Source organism: Paramisgurnus dabryanus, chromosome 16 (assembly GCF_030506205.2).
Source record: "Paramisgurnus dabryanus chromosome 16, PD_genome_1.1, whole genome shotgun sequence".
NCBI classification, from domain to species: domain Eukaryota; kingdom Metazoa; phylum Chordata; class Actinopteri; order Cypriniformes; family Cobitidae; genus Paramisgurnus; species Paramisgurnus dabryanus.
The window spans coordinates 26,747,148-26,773,202 of record NC_133352.1 but is presented as its reverse complement, the minus strand read 5'-3'; the positions used below and the strand labels follow the sequence as shown (position 1 = coordinate 26,773,202).

At 36.9% G+C, this 26,055-nt stretch overlaps 1 protein-coding gene across 1 annotated transcript in view; it reads right to left on the bottom strand.

The window, feature by feature from the left end:
• The window catches only part of lingo2 (leucine rich repeat and Ig domain containing 2), a 332,834-nt gene that overhangs the window by 187,311 nt on the left and 119,468 nt on the right, over positions 1–26,055 (bottom strand). Inside the window, exon 3 of the mRNA XM_065273765.2 lies at positions 21,193–21,300. The gene's annotated coding sequence lies outside the window, so the exon portion shown is untranslated. The remainder of the gene's footprint in view (positions 1–21,192; positions 21,301–26,055) is intronic.

Below are 26,055 nucleotides of genomic sequence, written 5' to 3'. Positions count from 1 at the left end.
TTTTATGATTTTATTAATACATTTCTCAGTAATTTACATTTTAAAATATGCAACATCAAGGGATTTAGCTGTCATAATACAAAGTTTCACCTGAGAAGGCATAATTTTAAGTCTTGTTAAAAATCATCCAGGCTCACATTGCCTACACCTTACCCACTAGGGACATTTTGTTTTGTTGGTTATGATGCTGGGTTTTTAAAAGTTATGAAGCAGACACATACACAAATGAAAACCTGCTTGTCTTTGTTAATTAGATTTGTGCTGTTTGGTAGTTATTTAAAGTCATATGCTCACAAATGCATGACAGGGCTAAGCGACTTACGCTGTCAGATATATTCTTAACATTCATTACTGTCCCTTCTGTAAGTCACTACTATGCTATTATAAGTAGTTGATATACACTCACCTAAAGGATTGTTAGGAACACCATACTAATACTGTAGTTGACCCCCTTTCGTCTTCAAAACTGCCTTAATTCTACATGGCATTGATTCAACAAGGTGCTGAAAGCATTCTTTAGAAATGTTGGCCCATATTGATAGGATAGCATCTGGAGATTTGTGGGATGCACATCCAGGGCACAAAGCTCCCATTCCACCACATCCCAAAGATGCTCTACTGGGTTGAGATCTGGTGACTGTGGGGGCCATTTTAGTACAGTGAACTCATTGTCATGTTCAAGAAACCAATTTGAAATGATTCGAGCTTTGTGACATGGTGCATTATCCTGCTGGAAGTAGCCATCAGAGGATGGGTACATGGCGGTCATAAAGGGATAGACATGGTCAGAAACAATGCTCAGGTAAGCCGTGGCATTTAAATGATGCCCAGTTGGCACTAAGGGGCCTAAAGTGTGCCAAGAACCCCCCCACACACACACACACCATTACACCACCACCACCAGCCTGCACAGTGGTAACAAGGCATGATGGATCCATGTTCTCATTCTGTTTAAGCCAAGTTCTGACTCTACCATCTGAATGTCTCAACAGAAATCGAGACTCATCAGACCAGGCAACATTTTTCCAGTCTTTAACTGTCCAATTTTGTTGAGCTTGTGCAAATTGTAGCCTCTTTTTCCTATTTGTAGTGGAGATGAGTGTGTTGTAGCCCATCCGCCTCAAGGTTCTGTGTGTTGTGGCTTCACAAAAGCTTTGTTGCATACCTCGGTTGTAACGAGTGGTTATTTCAGTCAAAGTTGCTCTTCTATCAACACGAATCAGTCGGCCCATTCTCCTCTGACCTCTAGCATCAACAAGGCATTTTCACCCACAGGACTGCCACATACTGGATGTTTTTCCCTTTTCACACCATTCCTTGTAAACCCTACACTGTAAAAAAATTCCATAGAAATTGCAGCTGGGTTGCCGGTAACTTACCGTAAATTTAAATTTATGTTTTTAACTGGCAACATTTTGTTCAAAGTTAAATGAACATTAAACATTTACAAGTCTTTGTCTTTAAAGAGTAAAACAAAAAAACAGCATCAAGCAAACATTCTGGGAAACAAAATCTGAAGCAAAAAACAGAAAAAGGTTGATGATTATTTCTGGTTCCCAGAATGCTTTGCATGAAGCTGCTATTGTATAATTTTATTCTGTAAAGATAAAGACTTGTTAATATTATAAATTTATTTAACTTTGAACAAACTCTTGCCAGTAAATAACATAAATTTAAATCTACGGTAAATTACCGGCAACCCAGCTGCAATAACATTGTAATTTCTACGGAATTTTTTTACAGTGTAGAAACCCTAGAAAGGGGATTTTACCTTAAAACGTAACACATCGGTTTACATTTTTATACAGTTTTTAATACTATATACACATTTCCTGTATTTTCTGGATGTATTCTCTTAAAGAGACTGAGAAACAATTATATATGATCACTATAACATTGCCAAAACAAAAAAACATAATTGTGGCATGGTGGTCTAAGACTTTTCCACAGTACTGTACCTCGGGCAAACTTGATTAATCCTGATCAAGCAGTAACGACGTATCAAAACAAATAAAAAGTGCCTCCAGTGCCTCTAGTGGACACAACCAAAAATGCAGCGATATGTACCAGGAGCAATTTGTTTCAGGAAATGTAGCTACAAATGCATACATACGGCTGCCACTTGGAGACACCATCTGTTGCTCTTGATAGACGAGCTGTCTATCCGTGACAAATGATAATGGTATTCGAACAGGTGCGTACTGTACTTTATGTGTAACCGTTTGCATGCAAGCTATATTTATAGTTAAAAACTGTAAATGCAAACTATATGCGTCGGAACAAATACTAGTGAATGACATTCACTGATATCCTTTATTATTTGCACCTGGTTCACTTCAGGAATTTTGCAGGTAATAGCACAAAGTTGCAGACCGAGCGCAACAGACTACTGTGATCTGTCATACTTTACTGGAAACGGACCGCATAGCTCCACCACTGTGATCCAGAAATCTGAATCAGCTTTTTAAAATGCCAAAAGTGTGCTTGTCTGTATATATGCCTTGCTGTAGCGCTCCTCTCCATCATTTGATTACCAATTGATGAATTACTGCTGCCATGATGCTGGGATATGTACACAAACACCTCTTTAAAACAAAATTCTGCATACCGCCTGCTTTCTGCGGGTGGTACCTGCGCAAGCGTTAATTACGGAAGGCAAATGTAAACAAGTGACTTATGTAAATAAGGCACAATTTATAATAAACCTCATTTACACAGAAAGAAAACATGCTTTGCCCTGAAAAAAAAAATGGTAGTGCGTTCATATAAATATGCATGGTGCAATCCAGATTGGAGTGCAGTTGATTTGTGATGCAGGTTTTAACTCAACAACAAATACAAAAAGTGCTGAAACTGTTTAATACATTAGTCCCAGACTTTTTTTTGTGGCGGGGTAGCTCATTTTTTTTCTTGTCCCTGACAGAGCCACCCTGATAACAAGCTGTCAGACAGCAAATACAGACATCCTTCTGATTGACATATTATAGATAAAAATGTTCTTTCAAAGGCGTAAGCAGTGGCAGCACTAAAATATGAGAAATGGTAAACGGCCTTCTGTGACCTCTACCGTTTTTCAGCGTGATGGATAGACACTGCTAACCCTCTCTCCACCCCTCCACAGCTCCCCAATGGACCGGACAGTGCAATGAGTTCTGAGACTGTAATACAGTGCAGTTTGAATAGCCAGTATCAGTTACCAAAGGCCAATGCGGAAAGGTCCTGCGGTCCTGCACAAACAAGTCATGAGAGGACGAGATTTGAGCAGAGAAGATGTGACAGGAAAAATGAAAAGGGGGCTCTTAAGGGCCCTCCAGTGGTGTTTACATAGAAACCCTTGACATTTATACCTCTGTGTATCTGTCCGGGAATGCAAGGAAAAGCTTAAAAAAGAAGACAATGAAATCCACATTAGTCATTTACCATTTTCTGACTAAATATCTATCTTTTACGCTCTCCATTTAGCTAAAAGGGGAATGGGGATACATGCCGCTTCTTTAAAGTAGGATGAACAATAATTTAACAATAAATAAATCATCTGATTTAGGCTGTGATTTATTGTACATTGTTTTCATTGAGGTCTTGACTTATCATGCAGTGGCTGACCTTTCACAAACCTGTGGGGATTAAAAAGTGGGTGAAGAGTGCGATAAAGAGAGAGAGAGAGAGAGAGAGCTTTTTGCCTGCGTGGTGTAGGTAGACCACAATACTGCACAGTGAGAAGTCTAACCAACCACAAAGAGGCAAATATCAGAGATCGAATTGGACATTGCAGGTCTATACCGCAGGAAATCCACAACAGATGTCATTTAACAGCCACGTCTCAGGGTCTGCCATAGGAAAAGAGCTATACCCCCTTCCATTCTGTATTTCACTGCAGGCAGAAAACAGACAGCTAATCCAGCCAAAAATGAATACAGGCAGCAGAGCACATACACCTCCGTCCAGTGAGTCTCTGGACTGACACGCAAACAAACAAAAGCGGCCTGGTTGTAAATTGTGTATGACAACAAATAAATGGACAAATCTTCAAGGAAAAGCCTGGTGCTTCAACAAAAGGCCGGTGAACTACAAACAAAAACAGGCCAGACAGGCAGTAGCAAGAAACTCGTCTCTATTATTTGACTACACAATCTTTTCCATCTACAGTACAGTATATTCTATATGCATTACATTCATTTCCCAGAAGACAAAATATTGCATGTATCCTGTTGTCTTGAGCATCAGTGAATGTTTGCTAATTGTCCTCAGTTTGTAAATATAGATACTGTATACAATACTGTACAAAAGTCTAAGGCCATCATGTCACTATTGGATTTGTTGTTTTAGGATGGTGACGACATATACAGTAACTTTTTCTCTGTCTTTTATCAGAATACAATCAGAAAAAAAAACTCAACATTTGTATGCAGTAATAAAATCAGAAAAATATTTTAAATAAAACAGCTTGTATTAGCTAAAAAGTCCAATATATTCAGTAGTTTGATCTCCCTGTACACTTGATCAATAGCAGGAACTTGTAGGCGCTCCTGAATAGAGTTCAAGATGTGCATATTGTGCTAAGGGAGGTCATGCTAAATACTGACTTTGGAAACCATTTTGGGTAACACTTTATTTCGATAGTCCACTTTAGACATTTTACTAATTATAAGTAACTTTGCAACTACATATCAACTACCAATCTTTAGAGTATTAGTAGACTGTCTGCTTAATAATACTAACACTTTAATGTGATGATATCTCAACAGACATTCAACTGCCTATAAGTATCTTTGCAGGTGCATGTCAACTTATTCCACTAACCCAAACCTTTTCCCTAACCCCAACCCTTACAGTCTACTAATACACTAATGACAGTTAGTTGACATATAGTTGCAAATTATTGAAAGTTAGTTGACATGTAGTTGCAAAGTTATTTATAGTTAGTAGAATGTCTAAAGTGGACTATCAAAATAAAGTGTAACCCCATTTTGTTCTGAAAATTGAGTACATATTTCTTTAATTTTCTGTTTTTATCTTAATAAACAATTCAAGACTGAAAAATAAACACGAATGGTCATTAAAACTGTACAGTTGGCTACCGTTTATACAAGTATACAGTTTATAAAAGTTAAAGCTGTTCTACTTAAAGGATAATTCCGGTATTTAACACTTTGAGTCTCATTTCTGGTTTGTTTTGGATGAACTACAGTGATGGACACGGAAATTTTGAAAATGGGTCGTGTCTTGAGTTTTTGACTCATTTAGAAGCGTCTCTTGACTGCTTCATAATGGAAGTCAATGACCATGCACAAACATGTCATTAAAACAACACTTAACGTTCATTTTCAAAACTGTGCTACTCACCGAGTGGTGCGTGGTGTTCGTTGATGATTAAAAACAAGTTGTGTAGCGAAATACAGTTTCTGTCGTGTTTTATTTGGCATTTTGTAAAATTCCATTGACTTTTCTTGGAAGACTCATTGCTCGCTGATATATCACTCCGCCGCCGGGAAACAGAAAAGGGTCTGTTTATATGTGGTTGTAGTTTTTTCGCTCGGTTTCTCTCAGAAGAAATTTTTCCCATATTTGTAGGGCTGGACCAGAATATTCAAATATTCGTTACGTGGGTTGACATTCGATTTTCAGTTTTGAGATTCGAATATATATATATATATATATATATATATATAAATATTTTACAGCGTTAATGCAGAGCTTTTGCCAAGCAGGAAGTGCGCTTCACGCCCCCGCACGATAGGTGGCGCAGAGAGACCAACGTCATCCATAGCCAACAGCCACCAAACGCCACCAGTGGAAGAGATCGCCTCGAACGGAGAGCGCGCTTTCTGCTTTGGCATTCATGCTTATAGTGTTGTAAATAACGTTCGGTTTCTTGCAAAAACTGATTGATTTGCTTCACAAGACTTCAATATGTCACACGGAGTTATGGGGGATTACTGTTGTATTGGATATATATGCTTTAGCTCTTAAAGTGTGCGGATCGGTTGACTTGCATGACGGAGCACTGGGGTTTCTGCAAAATATCTTCTTTATTGTTCTGCTGATGAAAAAAACATATTGGATATTGTAAGTGTTTTAAATAAACGTGATTTTGAAAGTATGCTACAGTTTTATTACAGTTTGTTGAACTTCGTTCATTTATTTTCGTTGTTTTATTTAAATAGCCTACCCTTTACGTTGTCAGTAATTACTGTGCTGCTTATTTCTGATACGGGAATGTTTGTTTGTTAGAAAAATGTTAGGCTACCTTATTTAAAGTATTGATCTTGTGTTTTGTTTCACTAAAACGCTGTTCACGCAGGACGCGTGACAGGCACGCCGCTTCCGGCTTGCGCTGTTCTGTAGTATTTTTAAAGTTTATTAATTCTAAACGTGTCGCATGTCCATATTGCACGAAAAAAAGGCACTACACTCCCTTAGGTCCGCAGCAACACATCCGCCACATAATAAAACTGTAGACAGACACACACACACAGAGATTCCTGCCTTTATTAAAGAGAAAATATGTTCAGCCCCTCCTTCCGAAGCTTCAAATATTCAATTTGATTTCTACTAGAGCTTCGAAGCTCAAAAAATGTTATTAGGAACCGCCCTACATATTTGATGGCTCAGTGACCAGCTTTAGGTTTGAAGTTGAGCTCGATTGTGACTGTCTATACGCTAGACACCGAGGGTACTTGTATGGCAAAGTGGTTGTCGCCATCAAGTGGTCGGGAGTGTGCTAACGCTTCACACTCAAATATAGAGCGGAAGTATATACGCGGTTGTGAGGTATCTGAAAAAATAGTTCCACTATATCAAATAACACGGATTGAAATCATAAATTGCGCCAATATATTTGTTTTTAATCATCAACGAACACCACGAACCACTCGGTGAGTAGCACAGTTTTGAAAATGAACGTTAAGTGTTGTTTTAATGACATGTTTGTGCATGGTCATTGACTTCCATTCTGAAGCAGTCAAGAGACGCTTCTAAATGAGTCAAAAACCCAAGACACGACCCATTGTCAAAATTTCTGTGTCCATCACTGTAGTTCATCCAAAACAAACCAGAAATGAGACTCAAAGTGTTAAATACCGGAATTATCCTTTAAAGGGCAACTATTTCATTAAAAAAAAAAAAAAAACGTTATTTTGTGTATTTGGTATAAAACAACTTGTTTCCGTGGTTTATGGTTAAAAACACATAGTTTTCCACATACAGTAAATTTTTGTTGCTCCTGATATTCCTGTCTTTCTGAAACACACTGATTTTGTACAAAGTTCATCGATTTGAAAAGTGCTATGTACTTGATTTGCCAGCTAATTGGTACGTTGTGATTGGCCTGAATACCTCTGATGTCAGCGGGAAATAAGACGCTCCTTACCATGCTCCTTACCAACATCCAATAAGAAAATTCAATTGCAGTAGCCACCGTTCAACCTGAAGAGGGCAGCACTCAGACGTTTTTACACCATATATTGTAGTATTGAAACACTTTATATCCAAATTCAAAAAACTTACTAAAATCAATGAAAAGCACTAATAAAGCATCATTCTTACAGATCATTAACTAAAAAAAGTTGGTTTAGGGTTTAGTTACTCTTTAAAAAGCGTACTTCAATTTGTAACACCTAAAAAAGTTTTAAAAACTTTAATTTTCTAACTTTAAGCGAAAAATGTAAGGTGATTTTTTTTTAAATACTTCTAAAATATTTAAACATCTTCAACTTAAATGTTTTACTTAAAGTGAGAAAAATGAATTTTTTTTTTTTTTTTACATTTTAGGCATTAACAATTAAAGTATTATTTTTATGTTTTATTCAACTTTTACTTTTTACAGTGTACATAAAGCGTGCATGCATACAACATCAATTATTTGACATACTGTAGAATAGACATAGGAGACAAAAAATAAAAAAATAATGATTTTGTAAATGAAGTGCATGCACAATAAACTAAATTATGTTTACCAAAAGTACCATTAGCAAAATCGTGCTACTTGGCAGCCATGTTTGGAATAAAATTACAAAAAACTACATATGTCTGACCAACAATTAAACCTGACATAAAATTTACCCTAACTATTGTTTCTTAAACTCAAATTGCATTAAAACACCTTTTTTAAGGTAGTTTAAGCTGATTTATGTGCCTAAATTGCAATGATAAAGTGATGATGAACAGTCCTAGTAAAGTACACTGTAAAAGAAAATCTGCTGCCTTACATTTTTTGTTAAATCAACTCAATTTTACAAGTCATTTCAACTTACTATTATTTATCTTGACTAAAGATGAGTTTTTGTAACTTATAAAATGAAGTTGACTTTTCAGCTAGATTTTATAAGTTGTAGCAACTCATTTCTTGTCAAGATAAATAATAGTAAGTTAACATGACTTGTAAATGTGAGTTTATTCAACAACAAATTTTACAGTGTGTAGACTGGGATCAGTACCACTGCATCTTACACAACATGCCATTAAGAACAGGCCTGGAAAATGGGAAACAACACAGAGAGCGCATGTAAATAACCTTATCAGTGGGTACAATTCATTCCTAGTACAGTAAATGTAGTGAAACACATAGGGAATTCTCAGTGGTTTCTCATGACAGTCGATTTTTCCTCTAGGGGAGTTCAGTGTCTTGCTGCCATGATGAATCAGGTGCCACCGAGTACTTCACTGTTTGGGCTGTTTGGTTATTTTTTTGTAAGATTGCCTGGTGATTGTTTCCTAGCACCTGACTTTCAAACACACTTTCCTCTGGCTGTATAATCTCGGAAGTTCAGCCCTCGACCTCTGTGGAGTAAATCACCATTTGTTTCTGTAATGGACACTTCACCAGCGCTCAAAACACTTTTCACCACTGCGGTAAGTCACTGTTTTGTCTGGAGTTTGCATGCAGGGGTCCAAAGCTAAAATTGGCCACAGCTTGGTTAGTCCTTTTCTCCCCATAAACAGTTTTTGGTTAACTAAAATTAAAGTTAAACAAAATTGTAAAATAAAAGTCTGAGTTACTGTGAAGTTTTACCGTAAAGTTGTATTTACCGTAAAACTTCAAATAATAGCCCGGGCTTTTATTTTCCCAAACCTATCATCACACCAGGCGTCTAAAAGAGACAGGCGTCTATAAGAGACAGGCTTTTAATTTAATTGTTCCAGCATGACAGCAGGAGGTTACCACATATTACGTTTTATTTTTAATTTGAATGTGTTTAACAAATTAGTTTGTGTAATAACAACAGTCTTAAATTATTGGCAGTATAAATAAAGCAAACAAGGATATGTTTTTAATTGGTTGTTGCGTGAAATCTTACCCAGATACAACAGTGCTATTTTCTGATTGGCTATTGTGTAGCCTCTTTCTCTTTTTTTTGTATTGGCTCGCTCGACTAGAACTCTAGGGAAGACGGACTTGATAGAGAGAGAGAGAGCAGTGCGGCCAGATAGATTTTGGGCGCTGCAGCATATTAAATATGATAAATAGTGTTTCCGCGCGAGAAATACAATGTGTGGCGGGAGTGCATGCATGACAAAAGACTGAAAGCCCGGCTATTATCAGCGGCCTCAAAACACTACCGATTGCCACTTCGCTACTGTCATCATCACCTCAATCCTGGCGACGAAGCTTGTTGTGTTGTCATAGTGATGAGTAACGGAACGACTGCGTCTGTCACGTGACATCTACCGGTAAGCAAAAAAAAACTTTAGCGTTTTCAATCTGCACCATAGAACTGTCTTAAACAGACTATCTGACGGGTTTTAGAAGATTAAATACAACCCGAAACTAAAAAACAGACCAGGCCTTTATTTGAGACAGGCGTTTATTTACCCAAACCTGTCGTCACACCAGGCGTCTAAAAGAGACAGGCGTCTATTTGGGACTCGGCTATTATTTGAAGTTTTACGGTATGTTTAAATGTATGACTTGCTTACAGCTGATTTGTTTTGGTAGAAGGTTTACAATAGATCTAAAATAATAATAGTGTGACTACATTGATGCTTTAAGACGGCACTCCATTTGTGCATAACACTTATAAATATATTTAATATGAACGAGATACAATCCAATAGCCAGTCTAGCTTTTCTTTGGAGATGTATCATTCAGATGTTTTATCCATATATACATTCATCAAGCTCAAATACTTTATAGGAGGGCCTGAGTGTTCCCTAGGTAGCCATTAATAAAAAATGCATGAATATGTAAGGAATAAATCCAGACAGCTGTTTAGTAGACAAAACGCCCTGTTCCCGAAAGCAATATCTGCTCAAAGCACTTGCCCTCAATCTTACTTAACAGGCAGTAGCTCACGCTAAGCTACGGCACCCATGCTCTTATCGAAGCACAGAGGACTACTAAATGGATCCTTCCACATCAATCCCTAGCGCCGCGAAGGCCAAACTATGGAAATAATGTCAGCAAAATCACATTTCCTGAGAGTGAGTGAAGATTAATGGTGTGGATACTTTTAAATCAAGACATTTCCTAACAAAACATGTATGAAAGTGGTTGTTCTTTAAGTAAATCTTAAATGCATGTAGCACTCACAGTTTTTATCTTGTTACAGCTCTCTGGAATACTTCAATATGATAGCTTATATGTGTAAAGTGGATATATAACACTTACACTTTAAACATGACTAAGAGTCCAGATTTTATTGAAAAACCACAGCCCCTCCCCTGTGCTCATCCTACACTGATAGGTGAGAGCAGAGGATTGAGTTATCAAACAGGAGGATTTAAGATTTAAGCCCCTTCTGAACATAAAGACACTGTGAGGAAAGATAGACACAGAGGGTGAATTATGTTTCATTACAAAAGCGTCATTACTGAGTCCTTTTGCTCCCACTGTGTTTCCTTAGCAGACACGAAGCCATTAAACATTCAAGCGATGGTCACAGCAACTGCAGCATTCGAAAGACCTGCTTTTTATCAATTACTGCAGATTTCAGGCTAATCAATCTGAGTAAGAAAAACAATTAGGCCAATTTTGAAATTATTTATTTATTCTTTACTTAGAATTAGGTAATGTTATTTTATCCACTCAAAATCATTCATTTTTCTTTATAAAGACCAAGGCACCGTTTGAGGGATAGACATTTTTGACTGCACTTATTCAATCCCACGGTGCACTGCAATAATAAGTGTACAACCGATGTAGACTCACAACACATCCACTGACAGGTTTGCACCGAATGAATTTTTGTGTCTTGGCAGATGTCCACAGCCATTCCGGCAGACTCAGTGCCCAAATTCACCACTTTCCTTCAAGTGGAGTGTATTAGGGAAGGAATGTAGTGAATGAAGGTATAGGGGGTGATTTTAGACACAGCCTGAGGTTGTTGAAATTATCCTATTTATGTGGCGATTAAGGTATGCATTATTTTTCAGTAAACCCACATCTAGCCTGTCAAATGTCTTAAAATAACCACCAGGGGTGTGTTTCCCGAAAGTATCGTTAGCCAACTATTGTCGTAAGTTTTGTCTTTACTGACAAAGTTCAACGATTTGGTGTTAAGTTCAAACGAACATTCGCAAGCTGCATCGCAAACTTGTGCGGTTTGAACGACACCTCTTTACCTGTAGAAGCATAGTTCCATGTTATTATAAAATGTAGACTTACGTTGACCATGCTTTTGAACAAAGTAAGCAAAAAACATTTAGTACATTCTATATCCATCATTCTAAATATATTAAAATTTTATTTTACGTCTTTAAGTTTGTAAACAGAATTAAAGCGCTGCATTGGAAAACTGCACATGTGCACATGCAGTCCTACGAGCTTTAAGACCCTGGGGAATCCCTGGGAGGAGTGACGTAAGAGGGAACTTGCGCATGAATTGAATATCTTGAAAATAAACAGCAGATAACTAAATCACGATAACATAATAATTTTTCCGATTTGATTTATGCTATTTATAGTAATAATCTGTCATTTAATCGATTTGCACAGATTAATTAGTACTTCACCTCCCACGTGACATCATCAACTATGTTGTTAAACCAACATGGTTCAAACAACGAATGTGCAAGAAAGTTACTATGCTTTCGGAAAACAGTCGTATATATATATGCTCAAATCATGTATTTCATTAAATGTACAGATACCCGTATAAAATATTACTCCAGTAAAAAATTAAAAACGTTTTATAAAATTGTTATTAGGAGTTACAGAATGTTAGCCTTCAGATACACATAAATACAAGTTAAATGTTACACACTGTAATTTGACTTATTTACTGTAAATGCCCTTCCACCCACCCTAGGTGACCATGTCCCAAGACCCCCAGTAATCCTCATTGCATTCATATAAAACACGGTGAAGAAATGTTTAAAACATATTATTACAACATATCCTTATTCTCCAAATAGCTCTAGACCAAGCTAAAATAGTCCTCTTATAGCCACTATGCCACTAATAGCTCCATGTTTGCAATGTCCAAAAAAAGAAGAGTATACTCAGTGCGAACTAACTAAAGATTGTGAAGGCTGCCAACGTAGGCCAACATTTTCTTAAACTTTTTCTGAGACAGAAATAAACTGAGAGATGAATCATCATTTAGAAAGAAAATGCTCAGGACAGCATAATATCTTATCTCTCATCTACAAGATGCCCCTCAAAATCAAAGACATGCAATTAAAATTAGAAAATGAGGCAGGATGACCCAAAAATTATAAGTAAAGTGGAGTGAGAAACATGAAACATTTTGTAATAAATTGTTTTTTTTTTTAAGATAAGCACACTGTTATCTACAAGTATTTGGCTCTTAATGTTAAAAATACTTTGTTAGTGTCTACCACTGTATATGCGAACATCTGTCAGCCTGACAAACTGTCACCACATTGTCCACATTGCTTTAAAAACACAAACATGATTAGCTTTGCCGACTATATTTAACCAGACACAATCTTTAACTCTTAAGTAAATTTCAGCAAACTTTTACTGATTTATAGACATATGCATAAGCGTGTGCGCGCATGTGTGTGTGTTTGTGTGTAAAAGAAAAGTGCATAGTTCTCTCAGGTCCTGTCTTGCCCAGTATGTGATAATGGGGCCTGTAATGCACCGTGTTCTTACTAATGGAAACAAAGAGAACTTGGCAGCACTGAAAAATGAGACATGCTAAAAGCAAAGGGCAAAATGAAATATACAATTACCTGTTCAATTCACACTTGTCAAAAAAAAAAAAAAAATGGTTTGCAGCCTTGAGTATGTAATTCTGATGTTAATATATGAAAAAAATAGTAGAAAGAAATAAAGTCAGATGATATCATATGTTGCATAAACCTTTTCCATATATGGGCTTTCCTGTCCAGACAATTGTGATTTCCTGCAAGTATTATTGTATTATTATGCTTTACAAGATCCCAAAGACATATTCACCTAGCAATTCTAATAAAAACATTTGAACATACCATGTTACTAAAGGAAAAGTCTGTTTTTTTGGTTTATAATTTTATAAAAAGAACATGTATGTAAATATTTGCACACAGATTTGATGCACAAAAAAAGAAATTACCAAATAACGAGAGTATTAGAGGCACACACTGGACTTTTGTGCTTGAGAGAACAGCACAGATGAGTTTAATAATTTGTAAAATTTACTAATCCTCACTCCAGGCTAGTTCGGTCCAATGAACTGAACAAAGTCAGACAATGAAAACCTCAACACCATGTTAATGTTTCTGAATGTTCGCGAGCAAGCGAGCCCTGCAGTGCAACTGCTTAATCAAAACCAGCATTACTAAACAACATTATCTCTTTTTTATTTTAATTTGTGGAATTATTTTTATCCTAATTACTGACATGAAAAGTAAGGGAAGCATAACTCAAGCCATCTTTTATAAGTGAACAGAAATTCCCCTTAAGCAAATGGTAGTATTAAATATGCATACCAACGATTAACTCAGCCAATTGTGGTTTAATGTCAGGATGTAGAGTTCGCCCCCGGTAAATGATGTGACATGACCTTATCTATCAGCGAGTCTGACGGCGTCCCGAAATTTCAGCTCACGATGACTCAAAGCTTTATGACACATGCGATCTATGACACAATGTCCCTGTGCCATGATCTGAGCAAATGAACTTCACGGACCCTTTTGTCAGCCAATCAGCTGTATGCGTGTGTTTTATTTGGTTAAAACCATATCTACAGCCTTCGTGCTGTTTTCATTACCAAAATAAAACTCCCGTAACACAGTGTACTGGACTGTATAAATGAAAAAAGGAAATAATAATTTACTCAAAATTAGAGATTTCTAGTACTGAGTGGGACTTTTGGACATTACCCAGTTCAGTGAGTACAACGTCTCTGCCTCGCAAATGACCCGTTCTAATAAATGCATTATCATAAATAGCAAGTGATAACACCATGGAAATGGCAAAACCTCAGCTTCTGTCACAATACAAAATCACCCTGTTGAATATAACTGCTTCATAGTGGGCTGCGTGGTGCATTTATAGTCAAGTAAGTGCTCTTACATCTAGATTATTCCATCCTGCAGGTCTGTTACATAACTCTGCCTGCAGAATACATAGCAGTGTTTCAGACAAATAAATAAATACAAACATAGTATAAAAACACTCTGTATGTTTAATGTGTCATATTTAGGTATCAATAAGGTATAAAAGCTAAATAACTACAAACAGCTTACACACACTTGTATAACTGCTTGTGCACTGTTATATAAAATGGTCAAAATATTTACCCAAGCTATCACTGGGGATGATAGCTTGGAATCTTAAAAGGACACTCCACTTTTTTGGAAAATATGCTAATTTTCCAGGTCCCCTAGAGTTAAACATTTGAGTTTTACCGTTTTGGAATCCATTCAGCCGATCTCCGGGTCTGGTGGTATTACTTTTAGCATAGCTTAGCATAATCTATTGAATCTGATTAGACCATTAGCAAAAATTACCAAAGAGTTTCGATATTTTTCCTTTTTAACTTGACACTTCTGTAGTTACATTGTGTACTAAGACCGACGGAAAATTAAAAGTTGTAATTTTCTAGTCTGATATGACTAGGAACTATACTCTCATTCTGGTGTAACAATCAAGGACTTTGCTGCCGTACCATTTCTGCAGCAGGCGCAATGATATCATAAATAGTCCCCTTGATAACGTACATAGCTGGGGACTATTTTCGGGCACTGCATAATATCATGAGAGTATAGTTCCTAGCCATATCGACCTAGAAAATTGCAACTTTTAATTTCCCGGTGGTCTTAGTACATGATGTAACTACAGAAGAGTCAAGTTTTAAATAGGAAAAATATTCAAATGTTTTGGTCATTTTTGAGCGGAATGCTAATGGTCCAATCAGATTCAATGGGTTATGCTAAGCTATGCTAAAAGTGTACCGCCAGACCCGGAGATCAGCTGAATGGATTCAAAAATGGTAAAACTCAAATGTTTAACTCTAGGGGAGCTGGAAAATAAGCCTTTTTTAAGTGAAGTGTCCCTTTAAAAAGGTCCTAATTTGTACCATTAGATACGTATATGTGTCTAATATAGATACATAGGTTTTATAGATACATAGCTACGTCTGAGGAACTTAATGGAACTATTCAGGTCCAAAGCTGTACTTTTTGAAAAGGTAAAGGTCCCAGTGACAGCTGGGGTACATATTTGGCCATTTTTTTTTTCCCTTGGGAAAGACATTTTTGTGAATTATTGTATATCAGTACATCAGTGATATATTTAATACTGACCACTGAGTAAGGTTGTGTCAAAAATTTTAATAAATGAAAAATCATTAATAAAACAAACTTTGAAACTCCTAATCTCATCATTAGGTTATGAGACTTTAGCCTGACAGGATCACATATGATTAATACTGTATGCCTTCTCTAGGTAATACATTTTCATATTTTAACATTTCCATATTTCAAAAACTGCACTTAAATTTATAGCTTATATATGTTATGTATATGCGTATGTGCATGAGAGAGAGAGAGAGAGAGAGAGAGAGAGAGAGAGAGAGAGAGAGAGAGAGAGAGAGAGAGAGAGAGAGAGCACTACACAATGACATGTCCTGCTAGGAATGCAACACACGGTAAATCTTAATTTAACTGAAGTTGAAGGCAGTGGGCATTAATGCCATCAGGTCAACGTTTAGTTGCATAACAACTGCCAGTAGCACTAGAATCAACTTAAGTGTCCACACGGTTTATTAGGGTTGGAGTTCAGGCTATTTTCATGCCCCCCTCTGTAGGGCACAAGCAGGTTAGCAAGCCAACGCACAGAGAAGTCCAGGAGCATCACTGTAGAAAACAACAGGAGCTGTCCAGAGTGCTGAAAGCTCAGCTGATGTTTTTCTAACTGTGAAGGGCCAACACCTCTTTAAGCTTCTAGCTGTCCTTGACATCAGCTTTGCATCAGCTTTTTTTTAAATGCATTTGCCTCCATGATTGTTTGATTTTCTACTTTTAGCCATATCACACCATTTTAGTTTCACTTTCACAATGTTCAGAAGATTACAGAACATGAAATCAACATGAAACCAATCACTGCAGAAAATCAATTCCAGGAATATTAAGGAGAAACTTGAATAGTGTCATTATCAGAACCTGAACTCCTTTTCAGACATCAGCCAGCACTAATGAGTTTTTACGTAACCTTCACATCAGGTAGCTAATAGCACCAGCGTACAAGCCAACATCTTCTTTTGTGGCTGAGATTTGTTTTTTATTTTGCTCTGAAGTTGAGATGGTTTTCAAACAGCTCTCGACACCAAATGCGATTTCGCTCTTTTTCTCAGTTCTGTCTTGCCCTCCTGAAACATCTCAACGAATTTGAAGGTCAAAGTTCTTTAATCTAGCCATCAGCTGCTCTGTTCTGTTAAGCTATGGCTGCCCGTCAGCCTGCTATGGCGCCTTGATTTTAAAGGGGAGAAGCGCTCTCTTTAAAGTTTTTGAAGCACACTCTCTGTGAACTCTAAAGAATAATCAGTGATCTTTCTCCTTTACCACTCTCACTGAAGTGATCCTGCTTTGACGCACACAAACGTTTGGAAGTCTGTTCTTATCTTTAAGATGCCGCGATGTGCGGCCCTGAGGATTTCTTCTGAAACCTCACAGAAATTGAGCGTGCAACCAGTGAAGAGCACAAATCAGCATAAATACAAGCCATCACACCCCACACGGTGAATAATCAAGGGCAAAACGGCCTCTGCTATCCCCAACATAAGCGTCCTGATTGCGAGAGGGGAGCTGAATGGAGTTTACTGTCTGAAGTGTGAGAATAGCTTTCAGGTGCAGAGGGAGGTGGAGTCGGTCAATTCGAAAGAGCTCAGAGAGCGACTCCTTGTTCTCAGCAACATGCAGAGTGTCAGGCGGAGCTTCCCTCTTTCAGCACGCAATCACTCTCGCAGACCGGACTTAATTAAAACGTCAGATCGGCTACCACAGAATGCAGCCTCTCCAAATTAAAAAGAAATTAGGATGGCAGATGTGTCTTTAATGGCTCAATCATGCCTCTATATTGGATCCATTAAAACACACAGAATTCAATATTTCAAAAAAATGCTGTGGATGCATGAGTCGAAAAGGATAAGGGGTTAGTAAAAGTGCAAACAGATACTGAAGCTTGCAAATATGAGGCTAGTATTTTGATATGGTTATGTTGAGTAAAAGCCTCAGAGTTTCAACATTAGTAAGGATGCACTGATATATCGGCCTATAATTTGTATCGGCAGATAAAAGCAAATGAAGAGTTTTGTTCCAAAACACAATAAAGACTCATTTCGGTAAAAATTTGTTTTCTATACCAGGAAAGTGACAAGATGAAAACCACTATTTTCTGTTACAAACTTTCACGTAGCATCTTTGGGTTATAATAATATAAAAAAATTCAAATCCATAATTTGATTTTCAAAGATTTATTATAAAACGGAAAGTTTTTTTTCAAAATGCTATAAATCTATTGAATCAATATATAAATGGGCATTCATTAATAGTCGCAGAATTTTTTGCAAATTTTTCCGTGGCATTCTCACGGATCTCCGCATTTTTCCGTGGCCCTGCTACGGACTGTCTTTTTACGTAGCATTCTCACGGATTGGTTACTCAACCATTTTGTCCTATTTATTACCATTTTCACTTCAGTTTAGGGTTAGATTTACATTAAAGGACATCCCTACCCAAACCCAACTCTAACCCCAACGCCAGGTGACAATTGTTTAAAGTTTAGAAAATATAAAAGAATAAATCAGAAAAAATAATATAAACCAATAGTTAAAGTGACATACTAACGCAAATACCAAATCTAACCCTAAACTGAAGTGAAAATAGTTTAAAAATAGGAAAAAGCAGTTGAGTAACCAATCTGTGAGAATGCCACGGATAAAGACAGTCCGTTTCTTGTCGTACGTTTCTTCAGAAAACCACCACAGGTTTATCAATGCCATTAAAAGTATTATTTTGTTTTTGATAGTTTGTTGATCACGAAGTACAAAGTAGATGAGGAAAACTAGGATTCCTTCTGCATTCAAAGCGGCGCCATTATTGTTTACAATGCGTGGAATGGTGCGCTGTGATTTGTTGAGCGGATTTATTGCATTCTGCAGAGAAGGAAGTGTGTTGTTTACCATGCTTTGGAAAAAAAAAGGAGAAAAGATGACATAATAACATGACGGATATCTGATTTTGTGTAAAATGGAGAATTTACATTTTAATACTGACCTGATACAATAATGATTTTGGCAGTAACCATTTTTTTATTATATCGCGTTTTGGAACCAAACTCTTCAAATATGCCCACTATCGGACATTGGCTTATTATTTAAAAACAACTGATGAACAGGACAAATGATATCATGGCAATCAAAAGAGACAAAAAAAAAATGCATCAGAACGTGATTATTTTTAATTTGGTGACAATAACAACAGAATTGCACTTCTAGGATTTTAACAACATAATAATTTGAATGGAGTAAAAACAGTGTTGGTATCTATCCGTAGACATCATTCTAAGTAACCAAATCTGTTGCCTGCATTCTTTTTTTAAGCTTTACAAACACCTTGCTTTCACTACAGTGTGGGGTTGGTGATGTTGCTAAATGTGGTAAAGTGAGCAGTGACAGTCTTCAAACATCAGCTGCGCACCACCGGTGAGATGTTGGCATGAGAGTTGCAATCACAACATCCCAAATTCACATCCCTCTACCACCACTGAGGTGTGAGAGCGCCGCTCAGTTGTATAAATCCCACAAGTGGTAAAACTGAAGCTCAACATCATATGCAGTAGCTGTGGAGAGGTACTGAAATGTGAAGAGCACGCCATACGAGACCAAAGAACTTACAGTAGCTGGAGGATTTTTGTCAAGATCAACTTCACTGCTCAGGACAAACCAGGGATTCATACACAACTGTCAGAAACAGCTACTAATAGTCACTAAAGCCTGGAGTGTAGTGTTTTTTTTATGTGTATGCGAACGTGGATGGTACACAAAAAATATTTAATATTTGACTCGCACATGTACATAGACGTTCAAAGCATGTGCAATGCGTCTCCTGGGCTACATGCTACCTTCTCCTTTAGGCGCATATACAACCTACACGCACAATGTACGCAGGGTATCAAAAATTGTTACTTTTTGATTACGAAAATTGCGCCATGTGAACTGTACGTGGACCATAGTGTACATGTAAAAATCAACCATACATACATAAATCTCCGGGTACGGTTGCAACAAAAACAGTTATTTTTATCTTGTGGAATATAAGTAAATGTGTATTACGAATGTATGGGAAATACGTTAATGATGGCAGAAAAAAAACATCCATCTTTTATGATCCTGTAATAAAAAAACGATAAACAACCTTAAGTATGTGCATAGGTGTATACTCAAAGAAGAAAAATAGGTTTGTTCTCTCTGTGTGTTGTATTTGTGGTTGTTTCTGTTTTCCAATGAAAACTAAATTAAAGGGGAAAAACTCATTACCTTCAGACATATTTTAAAAAATGAGGCATTAGATAAGCACTTTCCTCACATTTTTACCATCTGATCCCATCCTGAGCCCTTCCTGCTCTCTCATGTGTTTCATCCTTCCATTTGTTTCCTAATGTAGTAGTCGCTGAGAGCTCTCACCCTCCCCTCTCATGGAGTCGTCAGTGGAGTGCTGCTTGAAATTTTGCCTCCTAATTCAGCCACGCTACAATTACACACACGCCGTAATGGTAAAAGGCCTTCATAAAGAGCACGACTTTCAGAAACGTCACCCCATATGTTTGTACGCATGCATTTACACTTGTTTAAGAGTGAGTGTCAGCGTTAAATCAACATGCATTCGGATCTAGAAAACAAACAAAATGGGATAGCTTGTGTTACATTGAATCACCTCTGGGTGTGAACAATGGCGGCACACATAGGAGGCGCTGTCACACCTCAGTGTGAGAAGACTGGTGGGGAAGGGAGGAAAATTTGGGATGTTGTGATTGCACTCTAAAGCCAACATCTCACCGATTTCTACTATAGTTCCTACCTGGAGCTTCACTGACTATTAGTAGCCTGACAGTTGTGTATGAATCCCTGGTTTGTCCCAAGCAGTGAAGTCAATCTTAAGAAAAGTCCTCTGGCTACTGTTAGTTTCCCAGCATGCTCTTCTCATTTCGGTACTTCCTGACTGTAGCTATGTGATGTTGAGCTCCAGGTTTGCCACTTGTGGGACTTACACAACTATTACAAGAAGCTGTGCGGCAGTCATTATATTAATCTTAATTATATTAGGATAAAATGGCACATTAACAGTCCTTTTGAGTATTTCTGCTTCCTCTTCTCTGCATATTTCTGGCTAAACAACAAACCAAAAACGTGACAGGAAGCGTAAGTGCCCGAAACGTTCCCTGCGCCATGCTTCACTAGCGGGCGCTGGCATTTGAAACTGGGCATTTAAACATGCAGAGATGACGTGTTTGACACCTAAAAGGTAATTTCATCTCACATGTGCCCTTTGGGGAGAAAATGTCATTCTGAGACAGTGGATCGAGAGGAAGAAAACACGACTTCATATGAAGAAGAAGAAGAAGGTTAAGCATTTCGCTGCAATCCCCTTGTCACATTTACAATAGCACTCCTTGTCTTATTAGCCTATTGACTAATGTGACAATAGTCAAATTATTTTTATATATATATTTTTTTAATAGTTTAAACCCAAACACACACATTCACTTTTCACAAAACATCAGTTATCATGAAAACACATCTTACCTGTCAGCCCTTCTGAATGCAGGTGGCAATGTGCAGGGTGTTTTTTTCTTTTCAATTCTCAGTTGTTACGTGAGGACCGCTGCACCAGCAGAATTTTCGCAGTGGGATCTGCGAATAAGATAAACGACAGAAGCTGTTTAGCTTACTACGCTTGAACAGTACAAGCAGGTGTATGTGCACCATCTGAAGCTCCATCTGATGTCCAGGTTACCGTATACATGCATTAAGGCTAACTTAGGGTCGGTTTACCCCTTTTTCTTTCCAACGTGCTTTCGACACTGCATTCTGTAAATTTGAAGTATTTTTCAACTGGCTGGGGCACCGCCACGCCTGGGAAAAAAGAGCGTGTCGTGACTGCGTTGTGCTCTATTTCAATTTTAGTTTCCCCTTTGGGAAGAAAATGTCATTCTGACAAAGTGGGACTCATACTACTTAAAAGGGACTTTTATATCAATTTGAGCATGCTTACCGAGCAGCTACATTCAAAATAACGTATCTGCATGTGCAAAAGATGCGAAATGTGACCACCACTTAAGGAGGTCTTGGACAGGGAAGAGACATCTGAACATATGTACTGACTACACTGCATAATGGCATTCCTGGGAAAACTGCTTCATGTTCCACTTGTGTCCTTTGGGCCAAATTAGCTATACTGTTATGCCATGTGACCAAGAGATGTTGCTTGGCCCTTAGGCAAGCAATCCTACACCACAGCAGACAGTTTAACTCCGTATTTATCTTGTCTATACAGTATACATAAAAAACTGTGACTGCTGGTTTAAAAGCATCTAATTTTATTGGCCATGTAATGAGCTGTTAAAAGTATAAAAGAAGATGGAAGTGATTGTCTGAAAATGCAGTCATGTTTTATAGGTGGTCATATAGATAAAGAGTTGTTTCCAGTATGCATGCAACAGCCCCTAAGGAGTCACAGATATTGTTGCTATTTCTCTCTTTTTTTCTTCAAAAGTTGGCCTTATAATGACAATGCAAAGTTGCAACAACTTCCCCAGAGAAACACAGATGAGGTCACAAGTATTCTTTTTGAAAATTAATCGCATGCATTAATATGTTAACATCAACAGCTGTAATATATGCCTATATGCAAAGAGGTCACCAACATTAGCATTCACTCAAGCACCCTCAATTTTGTGTGATAATGTTGGTGGTGTACAGTATGAGCACGGTTTGCATCGGGGCCAAGGAACCGTTTGAGGCAAGAATATAAAATAAGATCATTACGAAGAGAAACAACTCCATGGCAAATATCTATTTCAATCAGTGACTCGATGTGGAGGTCATCGATCAAAAGCCACCATCATGTGTAGAGCTTACTTCCAATTGAGTGCCTGCATAGGGCTGAAAATGAATTTATATGGCAACGCTTGGTTATGAATTAGAAGTATTTCTCAACCTCAGGATTATGAAGATTAAAGTGCATTGCAATGAAAGAGATATTCAGCTGCGTGCCAGCAATCCCACTCAATATGGAAGATTGATGGTTACCTCCAGTGCTGGGATTTACATATCCTACTGTTAAGAGTGATGGAATTTTCTTCCCATAAACTGGAACTGCTCACATTAAATTTTGATGAAGAATGGAGAGCAACAAAGTCGGCATCCATTCACCACTCACCCGAGCAACTTTCTATGAAAAACAAGATATGAATCCCATAGGGAAGTGATATTACAAACTATTTACTGTTTATTCTAGACACTAATTAGAACAAATATAAAGCAAATGGATGACTCTCTTGGTAAAATTTAAGGATTTAGTAATCTCACATGTCTTTCATGCATAGGATAACATCTCAACGATGTCTAATACTATGCTAAGGGGTGCGCGGGCCAAAAACTAACACAGGGTTAGTTGTAACATGGACTGTTTACATTTTTGCACAAGGTTGAGCGTTTCGATTTTCGGTATTTTTTTCACACTGCCAAAAGACGATCTCCCGCAAATTATTGGATATTTATAATGTTTTTCCAGAGAGTTATTGATAAACAAATGTTTTTGTGGCATGTATATTTTTTATCATATGCTTTTTTCGGTTTCTAAGTTGGGTGTGTAAGATACCAAATCCAATGCTATGTCATATTAATCAGTGTCTTGTTGACTAAAACATAGCATCGTTTTGAAATATGTCTGCAGGTCTTAGCAACTTTTTGGTGGGCTTGAAAATATTTCGACCCAGCGGGGTTAAATGTAACGCTGTGTTACAACTAACCCTCAGCACTTACGATATGAAAAACGCTAACGTTAGCGTAATTCTTGCCGTTGTTTTAAATAGGCTACACACAAATGATTGCTGGCTGCCAACAAAATAAATGTGCCTGTCTTATCAAAAATCATGTGTCAAATTTATTTTTGTTCTTATCTTTAATATTTATTGAATAAGGTGACGTCAAATATTGAAATCATAATGAAATGAATGGCGGACTTTGATGATCATTATATCAGAATTTGATTTTGAAACTGTAGTATGATTATTAAAGACTGGGTCACATATAAACATTTTTTTTTGTCATAATTGTGCTGCTTTTTCTCTCATATTTTGACATTTTTATCCATTTATAATTGAACTATTGTTAGAAAAGGGCTGGATGAATGAATACAGTGTGGATACCTGTATATTATAGACATATATATAAATATTATCCACTTCAAGTATATAGACAAAATTTTATTTAATTTAATTTAAGCAAGTGTTACAACTAACCCCCTGCCTGTTACAATTAACCCCACCTATGGGGTAAGTTTGAACTTCTGTCACGTTTGGTGTAATTTTTTAAGAATGGTAAGTTATAGAAACAAACTTCAGACGTTAATTTGTAGAAGAGATGTGTATGTAGCTTGTGTATAAATATAATTAATCAAACTCAAATATTTTTTGAATGATTGAGCCAAAACCAATAAGTGTTGTGTCCCACTCTCCCCTATATATGCCAAGGTTTTAAATTTACAAAGACATTTTCAATATGAACAAACATATTTCAACTCTGCCAAGACCAAATTACCAAATTGTCAATGGTAATGATTCCAAAACTGAGGTGACAATGGGAGTATGCAAACACTTTTGTTAAAAAAGCAAAAAGTGTGATGTAATGCTATTACAATTTTAAAGGTGCAAAGAATGCATTGAAATAATCTGTTAAATTGTTATTTGATATCTACATAGAAGGTATGTAACGTTATTAAATAAAAAAAATCAAGACACGGATTTACGTGTCCATTTACAACTCCAGGATTTGACTTTAGCATGAAATGATATAGTATTACCTTATTTGAAACATCATGAATAATAATGTTGAGCTCTGCTCTGAATGGCTGTTTCACAGTGCAGCTCCTTTCAGTAGCTCTGTGTGTGTGCAAACAGAACATGTTTGAGCCTGTATCAGATGAAGATACAGACTTTGAGGAACAAACAAGTGTTTGGAGATTGTTAAAGGATGTTTCTGAGTGGTATGTTTTTTTTTTCAATAGTAGAACTTCAGCCTAAACGCTAGCATAGTATTAACTAGCATAACATAGCACTCAAAACTTTGTTTTTAGCATTGTAACAACATTGTACTAAATGTGTAATTTAATGTGGGGTCGTACATCACGACTGTAATGTTTCAGTTGGTGTAATGTTGAGATTTGCCTCTTTTCCAGTGGTCTTTTGTATGCAAGAGGATAACGATATGTCATTACCATGTACAGAAGTCTTATTCATCTATGACTAGGTAAATACAGTTTTCCATCTTCTGTCGTAGATGACGACCACATTTTAATAAACCAGGGACATTCCTTGTCCAGCAGTCAATAAATTATAATTCAAAAAAAGGGAAGCAATTCAGGAACTATACATTTTACCTAAAATATATGTAATGCAGTGATAAACAATGATATAACATACATAATACCATTTTATTGTATTGCTCTAAAAACATTATAAGTAAAATAATTCAATCGCTGAAACAGCCCCTGGCAGAGCTCCACTTGGTGATGTTTACAGTACGATTCATTTTGAGAAGTCTAAAAGTGTACAAAATACAGACAGGTACTGTACTATATATAATCAATCTAGATTGTTCTTGTCAAGGCCAATGAAGTTGGTTGCATCGCTCCATGTATAATGAACATGAATGGTTGTGATTTAACATTTAATGTGATTAGGGCTCTATTGCATTTTGTGATTACCTTAAAAATAAAGTAATAGACTGTGAAATGATTTAAACTCTTCTCAACAAAACCAAATTAGCCACAATATTTGAGTCACTTTACGTACAGCATTCTTATTTAAATGTTGTAAAATAACATAATATCAGGGTGCTATTTAATACAAAGTTATAAGTATTGCATGGCATTAATTTTACTATACAATATATAATATAGTACAATATATGTTATTATTAATATACTGTTGTATAATTTGTGGGCTGCTTGTGCTTGAGTCAAAAAAGAGGGAGTACACAGAAAAAAAATCTATATCTTCTGTATGCTATCCACTTTAATTATGTGGCTCTATACTCTTACTGTATGACAACAACTTTCCCATTTTTGTCCATTTATTACTCTTAAGGAATTTCAGGAGAAATATCCACCCGAGAAATGGTTTCTTAAATGAAACATAACTGAGAACTCTATTAAAGAAAGAGCAACATCTCAGCAATAAATCATTCCTCTGGGAAAATCCTTGGAAATTCAAGCACCATTCTTCGTGGAAATACCATTAGTGTTATTGGGATGACGTGCGGAAGATACATCTTCGTCTGAAACCTTGTCTGTAGGAAAATAGAATTGGGAGTATGCCAGAGATAAAGAAAGGGCCATAGGAAGTGTAAGAGACAGACTCTCTCTGGAGTCATGGAGTTGATGGG